We start from the raw sequence: 8,710 nt of genomic DNA, 5'->3' as shown, positions 1-8,710 counted from the left end.
ATGGGTGCTTAGATTCTCAACAAGATCCTAACTAGATTATCCACCATGACCAGGTGGGATTTATCCCTGGGTTGCAAGTGTGGCTCAACATTCACAAATCAATAAATGTGATAGAACAAATCAATAAGGGAAGAGAGAAGAACCACATAGTCCTCTCAATTGATGCAGAAAAAGCATTTGACAAGATATGGCATCCGTTCCTGATTAAAATGCTTCAAAGTATAGGGATAGAGGGAACATTCCTCAACTTCATAAAATCTATCTATGAAAATCCCACAGGGAATATCATTCTCAATGGGGAAAAGGAAAAGCTCACAGTCTTCCCTTTGAGATCAGGAACAGGACAAGGATGCCCACTCTCACCACTCTTGTTCAACATAGTATTAGAAGTCCTAGCAACAGCAATCAGACAACAAAGAGAAATAAAATGTATTCAAATTGGCAATGAAGAAGTCAAACTGTCTTCACAGATGATATGATACTTTATATGGAAAACCCAAAAGACTCCACCCCCAAACCACTATAACTCATTCAGCAATTCAGTAATGTGGCAGGATACAAAATCAACATACAGAAATCAGTTGCTTTCTTATACACTAACAATGAAAATACAGAAAGGGAAATTAGAGAATCAATTCCAAGCAATGTCTTTGATCTCTTAGTGTGGCTATTCTGGGTTCAGGTGGCTAAGTTTGAATTTTACCTTTGTCCCTCACTTCCAAAAGTAAGATACTTACTTCACATCAGTTTTCTCATCTGAAGAATGGGACAACAGTGACTCATAGCATTGTTGTTAAGACAATGTTAAGACATTGTTGCTGAGACAATGTGTGTAAACTTAGTAACATGGGTGTTTTTGATGATAGTATTTGGGTGGTGAGTTTGGGTGCAGACTATGATAGTATATTTATAGTGATTTGTGCACAAATCAAGAAATCTTTGTGTTTGGTCTTTAAGACTTTTTCTTTCCTCCTTGAGTCTTCCCTGGCACTTTGGGGAAAATTCTGGTATCTGTGGAGTTCTTCAAAATTGCAGGGCATAATGTTTTAGACTTGGTTAATTCAGAGTGTATAAAAATCTGAAGAGGTTAAAAAAATGGAGCTGAAAGGTGCCTTAGAGATTATCCATGGTTTAAACAATAGCCTCCTTTTTACTGATGAGAAAACCAGGTCTAAGGAAAATGGGGTGGCTTTTCCAAGTCCTTCAGTTAGCAGCATTGCCCGGGTCAGAGGTTAGCATTGGAAAGCCAATGTCAGTAATTCATTCTTTATTTATTTCTCCCTTGGTCAGATATGCTCAGTGTTTTTTTACAGAATGTCAGGAAGGAGGGTCAAGCCATGGGTTCTTGGCTGTGGGTTTTGCAAACAGATTTAGTTATTTGGTAAGTACACAATGTCAAGAAGGTAATTGGGGCATCCATTCTCTTGGCAACTGAAAGAAAAAGCACTTGTTCAGCACCTTCTTTGTGGACAGATGTTGTGACCTATTTCCACAGAAGCTGTTCCAGTGAACCCTCACAACAATGTGTTGGTGTCTCCATTGTTATCACAATTAATGCCCTGGATTTGAGCTGAGGAATCTGAGTGGGGGCTCAGTGATTCAGTGGGGCTTAGACATGGCAGAGACTTGGCACCATGGTCTTCAATGCCTTGCCCTTCACCAGGGCATGGCTGGCAAGTCCTCCCACAGGGCCAAGGATAGACAGGGTGTCCTGAGTCTTCCACAAGAACCCAGGGCTGGCCCCACCCAAAGGGTCTGCCATCTTGTCCCTTTGCCTAGGACAGCACACTTCTTTTCTGAGTGTTGACACATGTCTCCATTTGCTCTTTCCCATCCTATTTGACCTTCTGGAACTTGGGCCTTTGTAATTTGTGGTGTTCCCAAGAATCTCTTTTCAGCTGAGTCCTCTGACTTGCCCTGTCCCAGTCCCTCAGGTTTTCCCCCAAACACGTATCTTGTTCCAGAACATGAACCCTCCAGACTAGTCAAGCCTCTGGTTCCACTTTCTTACTACCTAAAATCCTGGTGAAATAAGTCATCTGTCAACACTCCAGACATGCTGCTTCTCCCAGTGTGTGTGTGTGTGTGTGTGTGTGTGTGTGATCCAAGGCTCTAAGTGGAGGCACCATGCTCCACAGTAGCTGGTTTCCATGTGTCATCTGCCCTCCCCAAGAGTTAGGGAAGGTCAATAAGAGAGCAATCTGGTGTTTGCTTATGGGGGATACGCAATCACAGGTGCCCCTCGTGTCCTCCTCAGTGTTGGGACAACAGTATGGAGCTTGAGAGGTCACTTGTTCTCAACATTGTACAATCGGTCATGCACCTGTTACACAGTATGTACCATGTGGGGTGCTGGGGTGCTGGAAACATGGGCTGTGAGATACTGCAGTCATAGTGTTTAGAGGTTTTCCTGGACTCCAAATTCCAGGCAGAAAGTTAAAAAGTGGGAAATACAGTGAAAGAGATTGAGCAGCCTATTGACCATGGATGTGTTTCTTACATGCAAGAACCAGGTGCAGTGCCATCCAGAGTCTTCTGGTCTGAGACACAGGCTGAAGGGACAGCCTGGCCTTGGTGATGGTCGTGGGCTTGCCTCACTAAGATCCCATGGCTCTGTGATAGATTAAATAATTAACAAGTCTGTTTTACTATTAACAGCTGCTGTGCCTTCTCAGGTTAAAAATAGATGAGATGTTTATCTTTTCTCCATGTCTTCCCTTTGAAAATATTTGTTTTCTCATGATTTTTTTTTAAGAATTAATTTTCGATACTTCTCACAACAGGACTGATGTTTTAGCTATTTCCTGGAGACTGTAAACTTTTCTAGGCTTACTCTTTGCTTTGTCAAGTCTCTGGAACCATGCATGGTAGAGAGGATATACCAATAATTATCTAGTGGGTTTATTTTATTTTATTTATTTGAGAGAGAGGGAGAATGAATGTGGGAGAAGGAGCAGAGGGAGAGGGAGAAGCAGACTCCCTGCTGAGCAGGGAGCCAGACATGAGACTTGATCCCAGGATCCTGGGATCATGACCTGAGCCAAAGGCAGACCCTCAACTGACTGACCCACCCAGGTGCCCTATCTAGTGGGTTTTAAGGTGATTTCCAGAAGGACATGCTCAGGCAGAATGGTGAGCTGGAGTACAGGAATTAAGTGAACCATAAGTTCCCTTCCAACACCAATTCTTGAAGCCTCTTTTATAGATTGTTATTGCCGCTTATTTATATTTCTGTTTGGTTCCACAGAACTCAAAAATCTGTATGTGAACACTAGGGAACTTCATCGTGGGCTGAGATGTGTATCAAATAAACTCTCTGTTATGTCTCTGGGATATGAAATGTGATTACCTTCTCAGTTTTGAATATAGATGGAAAGATTTGTAGCTTGTGGCCGTTGGGAACTCAGAAGCATGAGCTTCTCATGATTTTCCTGCTTTTCAAGTAGTAATACCATAGTAATACCAGTAACAGCCCTCACTCTCTGATTGGCCTGGAAACCGAGGGGGAAGCCACCTACCCCCAGTATGGGGCCAAGAACCACGAAGGGCTGGGTGAGCACACTAGAGGAGGAAGCAGGAATGTGGCCTAGCATCTGCCAGTATGAATACCTATCAACAAAAAATCAGATTTTAATTAAAAGAATTCCTTCTTTATCAGACTTGATCAACTTTAGCTGTAAGTACACAAGTCACTTACAGAGCCAAATGTGGTTTTTGGGATTCCATTGTTTTGCATTGTCTGTTCTACTACTTCCATTCTCTGGTTTAAGAAATGAGTACCTGGTATGTGTAGAGTGGAGATGGCTGGTTGGGCATCTCCTCAGCCTGGTCCAGAGCTCCTGTCATACACTTGCTCCTGGGAGGTCAGTGCTAGGTCTGTTGTCTCAAGGGGCCAGTGCTTTAGGCCCCAAAGACATCAACCAAAGAAATAGTGAAGCCCTTCATTAAATTCTGCTATAGAAACCATCAGGTTGGGGGAGAATTTTATTATTTTACACATGGCCATATGAGACATCAAGGAAAATCCAACATGACTGGAAATTTCTACTGTTAACCAAGGAGACTTTGTGGTCAAATTTTGTTTTTCCTAAAGACAAGAAATAAAAGTTAATTTATATGTTACTAAGTGATATTCGAAAATGTCTCTCTGTATTTTAGTGGGGAGTACTAGACTCTTAAGGTCATTTTTTGGGAGTGAGCATAGATATTTATGACTTATTAATATTCATCTTAATAAAAATTAAGTTATTAAACTGGCATCACTCACTTAACTTGGTTAGGTCTAAGTTGTAGTTAGATGTGATAATTTTTTTTTTTTTTGCGTTGATGTTTCCTATATCTTGTGTTTGGGAAAATATTTTTAAAATTTGACTATGATTTTAGAAAAATGTGCTGAACAATGCTGACATGCTTATCTTTGTAAGAGTTGGGGATTTCTTGCTTCCCTGGAATTTGGAAGGAAAGAAAAGAGGCTCTGACTCTTGGAGGGTCTTTAGGGGGACAGTGTCTGGGTGGGTGGTGAGGGGTGAGGTATCCTGAGGGTATCATAAGCCCAGGGCAGGAGGAGGCAGGCATCCTTCTGAATGTTCTTCCTCTCCTGTACATTTATATTTTTTGAAAGCTACCATTCAAGTTTTAAGAAATCAGGCCTGGTGAATTAAGATCTTTAGAATCTTCATGTAACTTATCTCTGAGGTATAGGTTGGATCCTTGGTCTTTCAAAGTGTCATTTAATGGAAATAAAATGCAATGGATGCTTTTTTTTTTTTTTTTTTTTTACTTCAATGTGGATTTGCCACAGTTCTTGTGGTACTGCGCACCTGAAATTACTGTCCATCCCTGCTCCTCGCAGCCCTTCTCAGACACAAAGCAGAATTTTGGGGGGCCAGGGAGGAGGTTCAAGGCTGTGGGTCAAGGAGCCTGGGATGCCTGGCAGTGGGCAGAGTTCCCAGTCCTCCAGCCAGCCTGCCCTCTTGCCAGTGGCAACATGGGGTGTTGTGGTTCCCTCAGAGGTCTATCCTTTCTGCTTTTCCCTCACAGACCCCGCTCATCACTCTACCTCCCATCTGAAACTCCAGTTGCTCCCTCCCTTCTACTATATTCCCACAGCACATAAACATGGACTCACTTCCCACTCAAGGACAACCTTCTAGACCTCTCTCTTTTCCCAGTACTGTTCCCTATCTCTATTTTTCCTTAATAGGAAAATTTCTCCAAAAAGCAACCTTCCTGCTGACCACTTATCCTCAGCTCTCCTCTATGCTGCACTGAAAGAGTTCTGGTGGAGGCAGCACTGCTCTCCTGAGAGGGCTGGGCCCATCCTCCTTACTAGGGCTCCCTCCCCGGGCTTCCAGGACCCTACAGCCTGCAGCGTTCCCTCTCAGGTCACCTCCTGGTCCCTCTTTCCTGTTTCCTTCCATGGGTCAACTTCTTTTTCTCAACTTAGCCAACCAGCATTTGGAGCACTCCAAGGCTGAGACCTTAGACGTCTTCCCATCCTCTCCACTGATGCTTGCTCTAAGCCAAATCACCTGTTTCTAGGTGTACTGGTCTGCTAGGGCTTCCATAACAAAAATATTAGACTGGGGGGGCTTAAACAACAGAAATTCATTTCTCACCGTGCTGCAGGCTGGAAACCCAAGGTCCAGGTGCCAGCAGATAAGCTCCTTGCAAGGCATGCTTTCTGGTTATGTTTTCATATGGTAGAGAGAGGGGGCTTATTTCTTTGGTGTCTCTTCTTATAAGGACACTGATCCTCTCATGGTAAAAAGGCTCAGAAGGCATCTGCCTGAAAACCAGGAAGAGGGTTCTCGCCAGAAACTGAATTGTGCAGCGGCACCTTGCTTTCCTTGGACTCCCAGCCTCCAGAACAGTGAGAAAAATATGTCTGTGTTTTGGCCGCCCTGTCTGTGGTTTTTTGTTATGGCAGCATGAGATGACTAGGACAGACCAGATAGTTTAGAGCCAGATGATGCATGACTTTGTAAGATTCTGACATTGTCAGGATCCTGAAGCGGTCCTGCAGGATTCCCCACTCTAATCCCCATGACCGTGAACATAATGAGACATCATGGCTGTGGTATGTTACATTATATAGCAAACAGGATTTTGCAGATGTAAGTAAGGTCACTAACCAGTTGGCTTGGAGTTCATGAAAAGAGACATTATCTGGTGAGTCCATTCTAATCATAGCCCTTTAAGAGCAGAGTTTTTTCTGGGTGGTGGCAGATGGAGAAGTGGGAGAGACGCCGTTTTCAGGAAGGGTGCAGTGTGCTGTTGCTGGCTTAACGATGGAGGGGCCGTATGTCAGGAAACGTGGGACTCTTTGCTGACAGCCAGCATAGAGGTGGCACTCTGGTCCTCCAAGCACATGGAATCACATCAGCCAATAACTTGTATGACCTTGGAAGTGGATATTTCCCCAAAGCTGCCAGAGAAGTGCCCATCCCAGCTGACACCTTGGTACAAATGAGGGGCTTAGTAGATCCCTGGCCAGAGCCATGAGGTACTGAGTAGTCTGTGCTAGGTTTCCATAGCAGTAGAAAACTCATGCTCAAGCCAAGTTAAAAACAATTATACTTTATCTGAGAAACAAGAAGATGATATCCTTTGAGAGTCCAAGTACATCCAGCAGGAATTTCTGGAGGACCCAGAGAGCAGGAGAAGGGCAATCTTCACAGACTGTCCTCGAGACAGAAGAACCAGAAGAAGAAGATCATTAAAAAATAAACAATCAGGGAACCAAAAAGACTTCTCGGAAATTAACAATATGACAATAGAGAAGGGGAACGCTTGGGAGGAGGTGGAAGATAGTTGTGAGGAGATCTAGTAAATGGGGCAACAAGACAAAGGTGGAGGACGAAGGAGCAGACCATAAAATGAGAGGTTGGATCACACCTTAAAACAGAAGATCCCGAGAGAAGGACCAGAGTAAAAGGGGGAAATGGGAGGGGAGAGACCTGTTAAGAGATTATTCAAGAACAATTCCCAGCATTGAAAGACACATATCTCCAAATTTTATGGGGCCACCAAGGTGCTCATCATACTGGATGATGACAGAGTCATACTGACCATAGGACATTTGAAATACTTGTGACGAAGAGAAGATCCTAAAAACCTTGGAGGGAAAAATGGGTTTCAGAGTTGTATTGAATCTCTCAGCATCAGTACCAGTAGCTAGGAGGGACTTTTTCTTTCAGGGATTATTGTTTCCAACCTTGCCTTTTTCACTTGGCCAAACTATCCACTAAGTGTAAAAACAGAAGAAAGACATTTTTAAACATGTAAGGGGGAAATAAAAGCATTTTTGTAAAAACAAACAAACAAACAAACAAAACCTGGGATTTTACTATGATACATCTAAAGGAGGAAAACATCACTGCACACCGGACACCAGCAAAAAGAAAATTAAACCCAGAAAAGAAAATACAATCAATAACTTATGCTAATAGACATTTGTGAAGCCCTACATGGACAGAGGGAAGAATAAGTAATAAGTCTCTTTCTCTCTTTTTCTCTCTCATGGAGAAGGAACATTGATAAATACTGACCTTGTTTAGGCCACAGAATAAATGTTAACAAATGCCAAAAGAATGATTCTTATATGGACCTCACATTTTCTGACCATAGTGTAATATAAAAAGAAATAAATTCACCCCCCCCCCAAAAAACCCCACTCTTCCTTCCTATTATGTATTTAGAAACTGAAAAACATATCTCTAAAGAATTTGTGTGTTGAAGAGGCCAAAATGGGTATCACAAACTTACAGAACTGAATGAAAAATTATTGAATCTGTTAAAACTTCTGGATGTAACTAGGGCAGCTGTGCCCAAGGGGACTTGGGCAGGGGCTTGGGACACTAAAGCTTCATCACCAGGTGTGCCCCATGATGCTGAATGGCATCTGCTCAGATGAAGAGCAGCTTTCCCTCTTCCAAACCAAAGTACCACCAGCCAAGCTCTGCATCTAGAAACTTGAGTCTACCCAGAGAGAACAACCTTTGAAAGTTCTCCCAAAGGGGCCCTATGGGCTAGTAGAGGCCTGGATGAGGCTGAAACAGGACTAAGAAGGAAAATTGTAACTCCAGAAGCATGTATTTTAAAAAGAGGGACTGAAAATTATCTAAACACTCAGTACAAAAATAATAGAGTAAATGCAAAAAAGTAGTAATAATAAAATAATGATGATTAGAGCAGAAAGCAACAAAATAAAATTATTTATTATATTTATTATTATATTTAGAGAATAAAACTTTCATTTTGAAAGTACTTTTATAAAGAGGTATATATTTTTGGTATAAATGATTAAGAAAGAAGCAGCACACATATTAGAAGTTTTAAAGAAGAAATCCAACTATATGGAGAAGGGAGTTGAGGGAAATTGGAGGGGGAGATGAACCATGAGAGACTATGGACTCTGAAAAACAATCTGAGGGTTTTGAAGGGGTGGGGAGGGTGGGAAGTTGGGTGAGCTTGGTGGTGAGTATTATGGAGGGCATGTATTGCATGGAGCACTGGGTGTGGTGCATAAACAATGAATTCTGGTACACTGAAAAGAAATTAAATAATAAAAAAAGAAATCCAACTATACATTAAGTAGAAAATGTAATATGAAAAGAGAAAATATGAGCCAAAATATTTGAAAACATCTAAGAACTGAGATGATTTTCTAGGAAAACTATTACCAAAATTGACCCAGAAAGAAATAGAA

The sequence above is a fragment of the Martes martes genome (genome assembly GCF_963455335.1).
Source record: "Martes martes genome assembly, chromosome: 1".
In the NCBI taxonomy this organism is placed as follows: Eukaryota; Metazoa; Chordata; class Mammalia; order Carnivora; family Mustelidae; genus Martes; species Martes martes.
Note: the sequence above shows the minus strand (reverse complement) of the source record.